The following is a 15,520-nucleotide window of genomic DNA, read 5'->3' as shown; positions in this document are numbered from 1 at the left end:
AATTTATGTGAGGAGAAGATAGAAAAGCTGTCTATGAAATGGCCAGTTTTCTGTTTGGCAGTAAGAGAAAAAATAGAATTCCAGAAGCTTTTGGGGAAGCGATGTGTGAGCAAGCAAAAATGGACTGATTCCTAAAAAGCTGTGCGAGTAGCTCAGACATGCAAAAGAGCTGAGAGTTTGTATCAGAGGACCAGATCATGAACCAGTTATTTTTGGCTGGTTGGTTGAGAAGGAACTCTGGAAAACTACGTCATCAAGACTGACATGACCAGAGTGAGAGAAGCTTCATAGACTCATGCCTTGTCAATGTTAACTGCTTCAGGGGACCTCAGCGGAATTCATCTCCTGCTGAATGTGACTCAAGGGCTGAATCGATTGAGTTGGAAGGCCTGTGAGATTGCACGTCGTGCTTTTTTGTGCATAGAGTGATGTGAAGACTTGTGGTATGTAAGACATCTTTGTTGTATTGATTATTTAAAGTGAAATTCACCCTTTTATTTGAAGTATCATTTGCCTGTTAATTTATGTTTAATTTACATTGATTCTGATTTGTGTTAAAGTAAAAGCTGCAAAAGTGTATCTTGTTGGTAATTTCTTCAGTTAGGGGGTGTCGTTTGCTAAATTTGGTTATTTTGGTTTACGGTTCTCCCACAGAAATTGTAACAAAAGGCAAAAATTGTCTGGCTATTTTCTTAATGGTTGAATGGCATATAGTGTGGCACACCTACAAATCGGAGGAAAAATATACTTAGCAAGGATTTTGGATAATTTAAAGAAAAGCAAAACATCTTAAAGCGCTGCATTTTCCGGTTGGCGAGCGGGGGGCTGGGCCTGCTCGCCGTCGTGTAAAATGACGCGGGGTGACGCTGGGCGCATCCCGACGTCACCGCGCATCCTTTAGATTTTCTGTTCAGTGGACGTGCAGCTGATTCAGCTGCACGCCCGCCGAACTGTCAAAAGCCTATTAAGGCCATTAAAAAAGTAATTTCACTGATTAATGGACCTGCCCGTCCAACCTTAGGGTTGGCGGGCAGGCGAAGAGCCCAGGCAGCCTTCAGAAAAGCCATGAAACCTCATCCACAGGCGGGGTGAGGTTTCATGAGGGTATTAAAATTTGTGTGAAATGTCCAAATAAAATAAATTGACATGTCCCAGCTCATGTGACAATGTTACATGAGGGCACTTGTCAGCAATTTTTCTCCTCATCTTTACTCAATGTTTGAAACCTGAGCCAATCTCCCTGAGGCAGCACTTTGCCTCAGGGAGATCTGTGCGCTGTTTCGCGCACATGCGTAAAAGAGGACACTCCTGGCTCAGGGAATCCCCCACCGCCCGCACAGGAAGTGCATAGCGCTTCCTGGCGCACATCACGCTAGGCTCGCCCATGTAAAATGGCGGCACGCCCCCAACTGCGGGCGCCAGTCAGAAACTTGCCGGCTTGTATCCAGTCCCACACAACACCTGACGGAGGGAAGATCCTGCCCAAAGTCTAACATTGTGATTTGCTTTACCATGGATGTCTTGACATCATAAACTGCTTTATAATTCAACAATGGGGACCTTTGAAAATCATATTCTAACAAAAACAGAAGCATAAGAGAGTTTGTTTTGTTTGTATCGTAAATAAATTAATATCAAATAATTATGTTTCACTTTTAAAATTGGGAAGCTACTTCTTCTGAGGAAAGTTAGGTAGGTTCATTGATAGCATAATGAATGTCAGTTAATCCTTTTTTATTACAAGTATATGTGAGAAGAAATGGAGAAAATAAATACTGATGAGCCAACAGTAACAAAACCATCTGTTTGTATAGCATCAAGCTTTATACCAGAGTGACATGTAGTTCTGTTTGCTCATTGGAGAAAGAAAGAAACAGTTTACACATACAGTTGACTTTATACCTGATACTTACCTTGCCCATCTTTAGTTGTTTAGATGCAGAGGCGATTCATACCATATACAGTGCCAGGTGCATAACATTCTTATTTAGGGAAGGAAGGGACAGTTTGCAAAAACTTCTGCCTTCTGGTCAGGTGGAAGTGTTGCAATCAGTAAAATGTACAAATAAATCAATCCCTTAAAAAGAACTAGGAAAAACAGTTGTATACAACGGTTCTGGTGTGAGACCACAAGTTGGAGGCGAGATAATTGAATCCTCTCAGCCCAAAGGCACCTGGCGTCTTGAGCTTGGAAATTCAGTAATAGTGCCCTTTCAGCCAAGCTATACCTGACAGCCTATGAGTTAGGATTTTAGTCAGATAATGCAATCTGCTACCTAGTACCCTCCAAGCTGAGAGATCAAGTTATATAGGACTCATAACTGTGACCATTACCTGTCAGATTGTGATCAGTAGCTATACAGTGCCAAACATTAACTTATTTGTTTTTTGAAAAGTGTAATTTTGAAGATTATTTTCAGAATCAAAGATACTTTTACAGTCTTATAAGTTATTACCCCTGGTGGGTGAATCTAGGATCAGGGGACAAAGTCTCAGAATAAGGGATAGGCCATTTAAGACTGAGATGAGGAGGGATGGACAATGTAACATACTTCTTGAAGAAGGACCTACATTGGCCTTTAAGTCTCTGATGCATTCCACATCCCCCCATCTGCCCTTCCAGCAGCAGTGGCAACCATGCCTTTAGCTGACTAGATTCCTTGTGCTGGAATTTCCTCCTTAAACCTTTCCATCTCTCCACATAGGAGCTTAGGAACAGGAGAAGGCCATTCAGCCCGTTGAGCCTGCTCCACCGTTCAGTGAGATCATGGCTGATCACCTACCTCAACGCCATCTTCCCGCACTATGCCCATATCCCTTAATGTCATTGGTCTCCAGAAATCTAAAGATTTCTGTCTTGAACATACTCAATGATTGAGCTTCCACAGCCTTCTGGGGTAGAGAATTCCAAAGATTCACCACCCTCTGAGTTAAGAAATTCCTCCTCATCTCAGTCTTAAATGGCCTTTCCCTTATTCTGAGGCTGTGTCTCCTGGTCCTAGATTCACCTACCAGAGGTAACACTTTATCTACACACATCCTGCCATGCCCTGTACGAATTTTGTAAGTTTCAATGAGGTCACCCCTCAATTCTTTGAAACTCTGAGGAATACAGACCCAGTCTCCTCAATCTCTCCTCATAAGAAAATCCTGCCACCCCAGGGATTAATCTGGTAAACCTCCACTGCAGTCCATCTATGGCAAGTATATCCTTCCTTAGATAAGGGGACCAAAACTGTGCACAATACTCCAGGTGAGATCTCACCAAGGCTCTACATAACTCCAAAATATAACATTGAAATCCTCTTTCAAGACTTTGACCAAGATTTTGATCACCCCTCCCTATATCTCTTTCTTTGACTAGACATTCATTTTTGTCCGATTATACTTCTGTGAAGTCTCTTGGTATGCGTTTCTCTATTAGAGTTACTATATAGCCGCAAGTTGTTATTAGCAAACAAACTTCTCTCACAATTCTGATATTCATAATAACACTGTATTGTGTTTTAGTTCAAAAGATAGTTTAACTTGCTCCATTTTGTTTCTGTTTGATTGATGTATATGGGCGAAAAGAATTAACCTGTTACTCTTTAACAGCAGCTGCCCAACTTGTACCATTTTTACCATTATAAAGTATCATGAGGGTGATGTGGCTCCTAAATCTGTCCTACTCATTTCTGAGACCAATCTTACTGACACAAACTCATTTGAAATAATTGTATAGAGAGCGTATTGTAGATTTCTATACTCCTCCTATCTGCTTCAAACTGGTGGAAGTTTATTAACTTATATCCTACTGATTCTTTCTATCCACAATTTATTTTATTTCTAATACCTACACTCTACCAAAAGACTATTAACAGCTGCCTGAAAAATCTTTTCATGTTCTCACCCCTCTTTATCCCAAGCACTAAAATCCTCTAAGAATCCTGCATCCCTCCAACTCTGGCTATTTTTGTATCCCCCACTCCCTTTGACTCACCACTGATGACCATACCTTCAGCTGTTTAGGTGCTAAGCTCTGGAATTCCATCCCCTCTTTGCCTGTCCACCACAGTTTTTTTTTCTTTAAAATTCTCTTAAAAACCTACCTCTCTGACTAAGCTTTTAGTCACCCCTCCTAATATCTCAGTCTTTAGCTTAATATTGATTTTGGTCTGATTTTGTTTCTGTGGAGCACATTTGTTCTACATTACAGGTACTACATAAATGTAACCGCTCATATATTACATAATCAAAATAGTAAGGACGCTGGAAATCAGAAATAAAAACAGATAATGCTGGATACGCTCAGTTGGTCTGGCAGGGAAACAGGTACATTTTTCAGCTTGAATACCAATTGTCAGAACTGGAAAATGTTAGTGGTGTAACAGGTTGAAAGCAACTATATAGGAAGGGGAGGAGGGTGGAGAACAAAAGGGAAGGTCTGTGATAGTGTGGAAGGTAAGAGTGATTAAATGGCAAAATGGGATGATGTTTCAAAGCAAAAGGGAGTGGGAATGAGACAAGGAAAGAAACAAAAGATGGGTCGAGAAGAGCTGAAAATGGCAATAGCAGAATCATTACCAGCAACTGTTGCCGAAAAAATGGGAGAACTGGTTATGATATGAAATTGTTGAGCTCAATGTTGAGCCAGGAAGGCTGTAAAGTGCCTTATCAAAAGATGAAGTACTGTTTTTTCAGTCTCCCTGAGCTTCATTCGAACAGTGCAGAAGGCTGAAGTTACAGAGGATAGGGAGTGTAACAGAGAATTAAAATGAAAAATGACTAGACGCTGAAGGCCACATTTGCAGACCGAATGGGTGTGTTAAGCAAAGCCATCACCCAGTCCATATTTGGTTTCCCCAATGTAGAAGAAACTGCACAGTGAGCAGCAAATACAGTACATTACAGTGAAAGAAGTATATGTTTCCATTTCACCTGAGTGTTTGGAGCATTGGGATGGGAGGAGTTAAAAGGGCAGGTGCTACATCTCTGCAGGGTGGGGAGGAGGTTTTTGGGGTTACTGAGGGTTTGTGGAGGGAACAGTCCCTATGGGAGAGGAGAGGCAGATGTACTTGGTGATGATATCATGCTGGAGATGGCAGAAATGGCAGAGGATGATCCGTTGAATGTGGAGGATGGTGGGGTCAAAGGTGAAGACAAGCGGAACCCTACCAGGGTTCTAAATGGTTCCAATTGCAGGAAATAGAGTATAGATTGGAAGCGTAGCTAGGACACATACAGGCTCCCATAGCAACATCTTTATTTGGAGGGGGTGAGTGGAGTGGAGGGAGATGTTGTTCAATGTAAGAACAAGTTCAGCCAGGCCGGGGAGGGTAGTAGTGGATGGGGTCTGGCTGGACCTCCATTCATGGAGAAGCAGAGGGCTCTATAGTGAGGGATGGTGGTCAAGAGGGACTGGATGTCCAGAATGTAGAACCTACTCAAGTGTTAGTGAAATTTCTCAAAATATTATACCTTTACAATTGGCAGCTGATTTTGACATACACAGAAAGATACAAGATAACTGTTTTATTTATTGTTTCGATGAACAGTTGTGTAAGCATGTATACTTATAAGTTGCATGATGATTTTGAGAAACACCTTTAATTGTTGGTAACCGAGGAGACAGCTTCATAATGTTCTTCTTTGGCTATTGACACGACCATAAGAATTAGACTAATGATTACTATTGGGGTGTAATTCACTGGTTGTTCATACATACCCAAAGAGGGATTCTAAGAGTAAAAATTAGGACAGGTTTGGTGTTTTTGCTTCCTATTGAAAGTTTCATAAAATAGGGTTAAATTGCATTATGTGTGTCAATATTTTACATGATGATAAAAAGCCTTTTAGGGAATATCTAAGAGTGAAATGAAGGAGGATTTATTTTCCATCAATTTGAAGAGTGGGGTGAGATTTTGACTTTGGCTGTAAGGTTAGGCCAGGGTATCCAGATTCCTTTGTTGGATGCATATCCTGGAGACTTTGGGCCATGTATAAACAAATAAATAAACTGTATGCGTGATGAAATGAATGAAAGTCGCTGTAGTCCCAGGGGCTGCGAAACAACTGGCGCTGAGTTTAACCTGAGGGTCACCACACCTCAGGCAGGGCCTTCATGAATGACCTCAGCTGGTGTGGGAATTGAAGCCACACTGTTGGTGTTACTCTGCATTGCAAACCAGCCAACTGAGCTAATCGACCCCCTAATATCAAGTGGGTCTATTACATTTGTAAAGCTCTGCTGACACTAATAAGAACTGAAATCTTGGACAGAAAGCAATGTAAATGTCATCAAAGGTGCTGCTCACCTTTTGCCCCTTCTCCTGCTGACTGAATTATGTTTCTTCTTCATTGCTGCTGACTGATATTATTTCTTTTGCTTTTGTCTTTTTTAAAATCTTCGTCAGCCTGGAGTCTCGGTCAATTCTTTCTCCGCTCATTGATGGAAAACACCATTCCTTCACTGACAGGTTTAGCAACTAAATCTCGGACATTTTTTTCCATCTGCTTGGCCACGAAGTTGAAAACTATAAAGTTTGAAAAGGTAAAGCTAACTCTAGAAAATCTACATCTTGTGCATGCAAATAGAAAATGAGTGGCTCGGGGACAAATGGCTGGATTGGCCCTTTGGCCATAATTTGCCTATCATAAGTCCTTGTGTGATCTGGTGTGGTCGTGTTTTGCAAAGTTGGACTTTATCAAACTCTTCCACGTATACAACAGGGTTTTACAAGCAGTCAGAAGGCTGATTAGGAAGTCTTAAGTCTGATGGTGTGGGCCTCTCTTCACTGCAACCTCTAGGGTGCCTTCAGGTTGTCTTTTAAAAATGTGCATTCTTTGTACTTTGTCCAAAATGGAAGGATATTGTTTCCAATGAGAATTACTTTTGGGCAAATCCAAGGGAGATGTATCACTGTGCTTGTTTCTCTAGTAACTTTAGCAGATGGTATTTGTGTTCGCTTGTAAATTTGATAAAGCAGCTTGAGGATATTTCTCCAGGGGCTGCTAATCTCACTGGTATTGCTGTTTGGTGTTACAGTAGCTGCATTGTGTGCATGGTGAGGAACTTACCGTTGCGAGTTTTTCATGTTTTATACTGTATTAGAGAAATCTGTCAGTCTTAATTAAAAAGTGCATGCATTTTATATTGGGATTGCATGGCAGTGTTAATTTTAGTTCAATGGGAAATCTTAACAAGAATTCTTTAGGTTAACCTGCTCAGTCTGTTTGTGAAACATGCTCGGGCTTCTTACCAGGTACAGCCAGTTATGAAATTGTTAACTTCGTGTCAATGTTTTTTTTAAAACTGTGGCAGATTTGTCTGCATCAACCAATATATCTACAAAAAAGCAATTTTCATAGCTACTTTAAAAATCATCAACAAGCATGGTCCAAAAATTAATTTGCAAAAATGAAATAATCACATGACCAATTGCAAGCTTTTTATTTACCTGATGTGTTGCATTGCAAGAAAATATACCAGATGATAGTTTGTTTAAGTGACCCATTTGCAGACCCCAGTACCAGGTTGCAGATCTGTGGTAATACATCTCCTAACAAGAGGCAGAGAATGTCACAAATGGAACATGTAACATTTCTGAAACAGTTCATTGAAAAATGGGTTAAGTGAACTGAAATTGGGACTGTCCCATTCAAACTGATAACCTTATTTAACGCTCAATTGAATAATACTTCTAACAAAATTAATGAGCCCTATTAATCTTAAATGTTACTTGCAGTTCTTCTCTGGGTTTGGATCTGTATCCGTATGTCTACTGCCACCTACAGTGACTTATCTCGATTTGCTATGCAATCAAACTCATTGCCATGTTGCTATGGCTGTAGTAAATAACATATAGTCAAATCACAAGCTGGCAGACAAATTAGATGGATGTGGATTATGTGTGCCTTTCCTTGGACTGTCCTTTAAAGCTGAATTACCAAATGATCCTTGAAAAGCAATCTAATTAACAAAGACAAGCAAAATGACTTTTACTGACTACCTAACTTCCCTTCCTGGATCTCATTTTAGCTAATATTATTAATGGTTCTCTCTCCTCTGGTTCTCTCCCCTTCTCCTTCATATCCTCCATCATCACCCCTCTCCTCAAAAAGGAACCTACAGCCCCATCCTCCTGCCAACCTACTTCCCCATCTCCAACCTCCCTTTCCCCTCCTAAGTCCTTGCATATGTTGTCGCCGCCCAAGTTCGTGCGCATCTTTCCTGGAACTTCATGTCTGCATCTCTCCAATCTGGTTTCTGACTCTGCTACCATATTGAAACTGCTCTTATCAAAATCTCAAATGATTTCCTATGTGACTCTGACAAAGGTAAGCTCCTTGTCCTTCTCGACCTGCCTGTTTCCTTTAATGTGGTTGATCACACCATCCTCCTCCAACACCTCTCCACCATCGTCCAGTAATTTGGGACTGCACTAGCCTGGTTCTATTCTTATCCATCGGTTTTAAAATTCTCATCCTTGTTTTTAAATCCTTCCATGGCCTCACTTCTCCCTACCTTTGCAATCTCCTCCTGTCCCAGAAACCACCGAGATATTGGAGCGCCTCTAACTCTGACCTGCACCCTGACTTTAATTGTTCCACCCTTGGTGGTTGTTTCTTCATCAGCCTGGACCCTAAGCTCTGGAATTCCGTCTCTAAATCTTTCCACATCTCTACCTCACTTTCCACCTTTAAGATACTCTTTAAAACCTACCTCTTTGACCAAGCTTTTGGTCATCTACCCTAATATTTCCTAATGTAGCTTAGTATCTTGCCTAAATACAAGTTGTTGTTATAAATGGGTGCGTGCAATGCTTATCATTTTTATGATGACATTTGTTATATGTGGGTGCCATTATAGTGGAATGATTTGACCAGACAGCCCACTGAATTTAGCATTGACCATCCAAATGTCAGGACTTGGAAGCTATCAGAGGTTTTTCTATTCTTCTTTTCCCAGTAACCAAGAAGCTGCATCTAGTATTTGACCATACAAAGGAGTGGTGGGAGATTTTGACTGGACGGTTGAATAGCTTATTAGTCAAGTGGAAGACCGAATGGGATAAAGCGAAGAAACTATTAAGGTTAGTGTTTGAGCTTAGCCTTTTTAAGAACATGCCCAAGAACTTAGATATGTATTAGACTGACCTTTACAGGCATTACTGAGAATTACTTTCAAAAGTCTCATTCTCCCATTAGCTTTGTGTTCGTCTTCCAGCTCTAGTATTGAAACTTTGTCAGGAATCTCCTTTATGCTTTGTTATATCTCAAATCTGAATATGCTGTGATGTATAAGATGATTATCACTCATACTGCACAGTGAAATGATCAGAATTGTGTTTGCTTTAACCAATTTATTTCAATATTTATTTCGTCTTAAAGCAGGACAGTTACTGTTTCAGAGGAAAAGAAAGCACTTTAATTAAAAAAGAAAAAGCCCTTTAAAGGCACAGTTGTGGTTAGACTGTTCGGTCAATAGAATCATAGGGCAGAATTTTTCGGATACTTGGGTTTCCCGCCCCACCATTGAAATAGTCGACAGGGAACACACACCCACTCCTGACAGCAGCCAGTTAATACACTGTGGAGGGGGAATTGGCTGGAGGTGGGCCTTCTGCCCAAATCTAGGGAGGAACTCCTGCCTCAGATAGCTGCTGACCAATCAGATTGACTGACAGATCTTTAGCCCCAGCAGCACCACCAGGCGACATGGCCACTACTGGGACCACGTCTAGTCCCAGTGAAGAAGAGCAAGAATTCGAATGGAAGGTGAGGACTGTGGGTCTCTTGGCGGGGTCAGGGCAAGAGGCCTTTGTAAGGGAGGAGTATGCCAATGGGGTTGCGGACCAGGTGGTTCCAAACAGGGACAGGAGGTACTGCAGGGCAGGGGAAGACCTTGTGTGGGGTCCTGAATCGAGAAAGAGGACTGTGAGGCTCTCCCTCTCTTCTCATCTGGGGCCTGAGCAGGCTCGCCTGGGGGACTAACTTCCCTCCCTACCACCCCCAATATCCCTGACCTCCTCCTGCCACCTGAAAATTGTGGCTGTTGGGAAGCAGCCCTTAAGTGGCGATCAATGGCCACTTAAGGGCCTCAATTGGTGCGAGGCCGGGCATGCCACTGTAGGCCTTGCCCGTCCCTCGTAAAATCCCAGCCGGTTTGGGGTGGGTGGGTGGGTATAGCTGGCAGGAAGGACACCTGCAGAATTTTACATGACTCCTGGCTGCCCATAGGATTGTAGAAATTTAAAGCACAGAAGGGGAACATTCGGCTCGTCATGCCTGTGCCAGTTGAAAATTAGACATCCAGCCGAATCCCACTTTGCAGCTCTTGGTTCATAGCCTTGTAGGTTATGATGCCCCAAGTGCATATCCAAGTACTTTTTATATGTTATGCCTCTACCACCCTATCAGGCAATGAATTCCAGATCCCTACCAATCTCTGGATGAAAACATTCCTTCTTGAATGCTCTGTAAGCCTCCTACCTCTTATGTTAACTCTATACCCCCTGTGTATGGATCCTTCAACCGAGGGGAATAGGGCCTTCCTAAGCAGTTTATATAGACCCCTCATGTTTCTTTTCACTTCTGTTAGGTCTCCCCTCTGTCTCCTCTATTCCAAAGAAAACAACTCTAGCCTATCCAATCTTTCCTCATAACTACAAATCTCCAGTCCAGGCAACACCCTCATGAATCTTCTCTGTATCCTCTTGAGTGCAATCGCATCTTTCCTATAGTGCGGTGAGCAGAACTGTATGTAGTAGTCCAAATGTGGCCTGACTAGTATATTATTCAGTTCCAGGCCTGCATAACCTCCCAGCTCTTATATTCTATGCCTAGGCAAGAATCTCATATGCCTTCTTGACCCCTTATCTATCTGTCCAGCCACCTTCAGGGTCCAGGTCCCTTTGTTCCTCTACACATCTCGGGATCTTCTATTTATTGTTTATTCTCTTACCTTGTTAGCCTTCCCCTGTTACCTCACACTTCTTCCAACTGAACTCCATTTGCCACTGTTCAGCCAACCTGAGTGTCCATTTATAGCTTCCTGCAGTCTATAGTCACGTTAAGTAAGAAAGCATGGAACATGAAAAGACCACTTCTCAGTGGACCATACCAAATCTGCATTGTCATAGGTCCTTGATATTTTCTCTCAGTCTCTCAACAGAAGTAACTAATCAGAGGTAAAACTTACAACAGGAACATAGGAATACAGGGACAGGAGTAGGTCATTATAAGGTGACACATTTCAATCCTTGACTAAAGATACAAGCTGCAAAAAACATATTAAGAAGAATTAGGACTCATACCGCTCTGTATAGTATTAGACTCTGTGTGCCATATTTATTCACATTAACCCGAATAGGATTTTGTCTTTACTTCCTATTTATAGTAATTAACTGTTGTTGTATTACCACGTGTTATTGGGAGTTTTTGTTACAAATTTAGTCCATAATACTTATCATTGTGAACTGTGCACACAGAGTTGGGAGAATCTGCTGAACAATGTTGGTGGGAATTTGGTGAGACTGGGAATTTGATGCAGAGGGAGAAGGAGGTACTGAGTATTTTAAAGTGAAATGTAACAGTAAACAAGAAAATATGGTATATAAATAATTAGAGCAATTAAGTTCCAAGGGGATAAGATTTAAATTAACTAAGTGGAGGACACCAATATTAAAGGTATCCAAATTCAATTAAATGGAAATTTGTTATACGTAAATTATTGAAGAATAAATTGAAGTAATGGCATACGAAATAAAAAAAATATATAAATATAAGTAGAATGATGGGACAGCTGAGAATTGACACCTACAGTTCCTGTGCGATATGGGATCTCTGGGATGCTTCATGTGTCCAGTATAACCATCTGTGCAGGAAGTGTCTCGAGTTGCCTGAACTCAAAATCAGGCTTTCTGAGCTTGAGAAAAGGCTGGACTCATTGCAGGGCATATGGGAATTTCAGAATTTCCTGGAGTGCACATTCCAGGAAGTGGTCACCCTGCAGCTGTATAGAGTTCAGGACAATAGTGCATGGCCATTTGGCAGGGTAGGAGGAGGCAGGCAATGTAGGAATCCGCTGGGAGAGTGGCACTCTCAAACTGGTTTTCAGTGCTGAATATTAGTGAGGGTGATGACACCTCAGAGGGGCTGCTATATAGAGTATACCCTGGCACAATGGGGTGAATGACTGTACATGGGGGCACAGCGATGCGTAGAAATGCAGTGGTCATAGGGGGTTTGATTATCGGGGGATAGACCAGCATTTCTGAAACCATCAATGTGAATCCCACGTGATTTGTTGCCTCCTTGGTGCTAGGGTAAAGGACATCACTGAAGGGTGCTGAACATTTTGAACAGGGAAGGGGAACAGCCAAAGTCACAATCTATGTGAGAACTAATGACATAGGAAGGAAAAGGGTTCAGGCCCTCTCGTCAGAGCTTTAGAAGCTCAGGGGGAAATTAAACAGCAGGATCTTAAAGGCAGTAATCTCTGTATTATTCCCAGTGACACGTTTTGGTGAGTACAGAAATTGTAGCAAAAGACAGGTTGATGTGTGCCTGAAGAAAAAGTACCGGAGCGCCCTGCTTTTCAAGGTGGACACATTGCATCTCAACCAGAGCTGGGATCAATGTCCTCCATGGGAAATTTAACTCATACTTTGAGGGAGATTTTAAACTAATTTGGCAGGTGGTGAGAAGATGAATCATTCGAATGAAGAAATAAGGTTCACAGAAGACTATGGGAGACAAATGGCACCAGAGTAACAAATAGCTCAGAAGTAGGAGGATCCAGGCAGGGAGAAAGATGGGGTTAGAGTGCATCTTTGTAAATGTATTATTCAGCATGGTAAATACCGTTGATGATGTGCAGGCACAAATCACTTCATAAAACTATGATATAATGGCAGAAAATGTTATAATTTGACCTAACTCAAATAAAGGGAGGATTGGGAATTAATTGACTGAATTTTGCGTCAATAGCATTGAGGCTAACAATGCTCATTATGGAATAAATGGGACAGCAACTTCTGGAGCACCCACATATGTGGTTCAAAGCAGAAATCCAGAAATTGCAGGCTGAATTAACCTGCTCCTCCATAGGCTGCACTATAACATTACCACGGACAAAATAAACTTTAATTCGTTAACTATGGGTTAATCATGGAGAGCTAGCATGGATCTGTTAAAAGTAAACCATGCCTAACTAACCTGATTGAATTCTTTGATGAAGTAATGGAGAAGGTTGATCAAGGAAATGTGGTAAACAATGAGGAGGATAGTAACAAACCTCAAGAGGCCAGACATACAGCAAATGAAATTCAACACAGAGAGGAATGATGTGATGCGTTTTGGTATGAAGAACGAGGAGAGGCTTGGTACAATTTTAAAGGTAGGGCTGCTGAAACTGATCAACATAGCTATGTATATACACAAATCTTTGAAGGTGGCAGGACAAGTTGAGAAGGCTGTTAAAAAAGCATATGGGATCCTTAATAAAAACAGAAAATGCTGGAAAAACTCAGCAGGTCTGGCAGTATCCGTGGAGAGAGGAACAGAAGGCGGGATTTTCCAGTCCTGCCGCAACTCAATGGACTTCTGGCTGGGACACCACCTCGCCCGTGGCGGGTCCCACACACGACGGGGCCGGAACATCCCGGCCAGAATTAGCGTTTTGAGTCCAATATGACTCTGCTTTGGATTTCCAGCATCTGCAGTATTTTGCTTTTATTATATGGGATCCTTAGCTTTATTCATAGAGACATGGAGTACAAAAGCAAAGAAGGCATGGTAAAACTGAATTAAACGTTGGTTTAGCTTCAGCTGGAACATTGTGTTCAGTTCTGGGCACCACACTTTAGGAAGATGTCGAGATGTTGGAGAGAGTGCACAGAAGAGACGTACAGAATGATATCATGAATGAGGAATCTCATTTAAGTGGAGACACTGGAGGAGCAGAGATTTTTCTCCTGAGAGCAGAGAAAGTTAAGAGAAAATCTTATGGAGATGTTCAGAATCCTGAATGGTTTTGATAGAGAAAGTAATGAAAAGGAGTTTCCAGCAGCAGAAAGGTTATTAATTAGAGGACACAAATTAAAGGGATTTGCAAAAGAACCAGAGTCAGCATGAGAAAATATTTCTTTTCACAGTGAGTTGTTGTGAGGTGGAATGCACTGCCTGAAAGGTTGCTGGAAACAAATTTAAAAGTGAAGCAGCCTAAGACTGGGTTCGAATGTATATGTGTTAATGCACTCAGCGTGGTAAATAAGTAATTTTCAAAAGAGAATTGTATAAATGCTTGAAGGGGAAAAGTTGGATAGCTCAACCAATGAGCCAGCGCAAAAGAAAAGGTTCCTTCTGTGCTTTATCACTCCAGGATTCTCAAGATCCAAACTATATGACCTTCCTCTTTTTTGAATGAGAACTAACTCAATGTAATCATCATATTTTTAAGACCCCGCATCATTTTTCTTGCCCTTTGAACCTTTGCAACACTTAAAAAAGTTTTACAAATGAAGTGAACATGTAATTCTCCAAATCATCCTTTATCAATAAATGATACTAAATAAGTTGGTTAGACTTGGAATCTATTGCCACAAAAATGTATCTTGTATCTTGTTAATTTTTTTGTGACAAGGCTTATATTAATACTACTTGAACACTTGTATACCACATGCAAACCTTTTTCTCTTCTTGCCCTTTGTTAAGGAGCACCTGTCATGACTAATTTATCTTTCCTGTACCAGTAAAGATTAATTGATATTTTTACTCAAAAACATGATAAAGCATTCTCCAATCTGCCTTATGCTGTTCCCTTGATCATATATTGTTTAATCTTGTCAGCAAATTTGCGGATATTATTAGAGCTATCAAAGATCAGATTAATATTAAAGGAACATAGGAAATAGGTGCAGGAGTAGGCCATTCAGCCCCTTGAGCCTGCTCTGCCATTTAACTAGATCATGGCTGCTCTACCTCAATGCCATTTTCCCGCACTATCTTCATACCCGATGACTGAGCCTCCAGAGCCCTCTGGGCCAGAGAATCCCAAAGATTCACCACCCTCTGCTAAAGAAGTTCCTTCTCATTTCGGTCCTAAATGGCCTACCTCTTATTCTGAGACTGTCCCCCTTGGTTCTAGATCCCCTAGCCAGGGGAAACATCCTTCCTGTATCTACCCTTTGAAACCCTTTAAGGGTTTTGTAAGCTTCAATGAGATCACCTCACATTCTTCTGAACTCTATAGAATATAGGCCCAATTCCCTCAATCTTTTCTCATAGGACAATCCGACCATCCCAGGAATCAGTATAGTGAACCTTTGTTGCACTCCCTCTATGGTAAGTATATCCTTCCTTAGGTAACGAGACCAAAACTTTGCACAATACTCCAGGTGCAGTCTCACCAAGGTTCTATGTAATTGCAGCAAGACATCTTCACTCCTGTACTCAAACCTTCTTGCAATAAAGGCCAACATAGCATTTGTTTCCTAATTACTTGCTGCACAAGCATGCTACCTTTCAGTGACTTTTG

The sequence above is a fragment of the Cetorhinus maximus genome, chromosome 18 (assembly GCF_964194155.1).
Source record: "Cetorhinus maximus chromosome 18, sCetMax3.hap1.1, whole genome shotgun sequence".
NCBI classification, from domain to species: domain Eukaryota; kingdom Metazoa; phylum Chordata; class Chondrichthyes; order Lamniformes; family Cetorhinidae; genus Cetorhinus; species Cetorhinus maximus.
The sequence above is the reverse complement of the archived record's forward strand: the minus strand, read 5'-3'. Positions refer to the sequence as shown.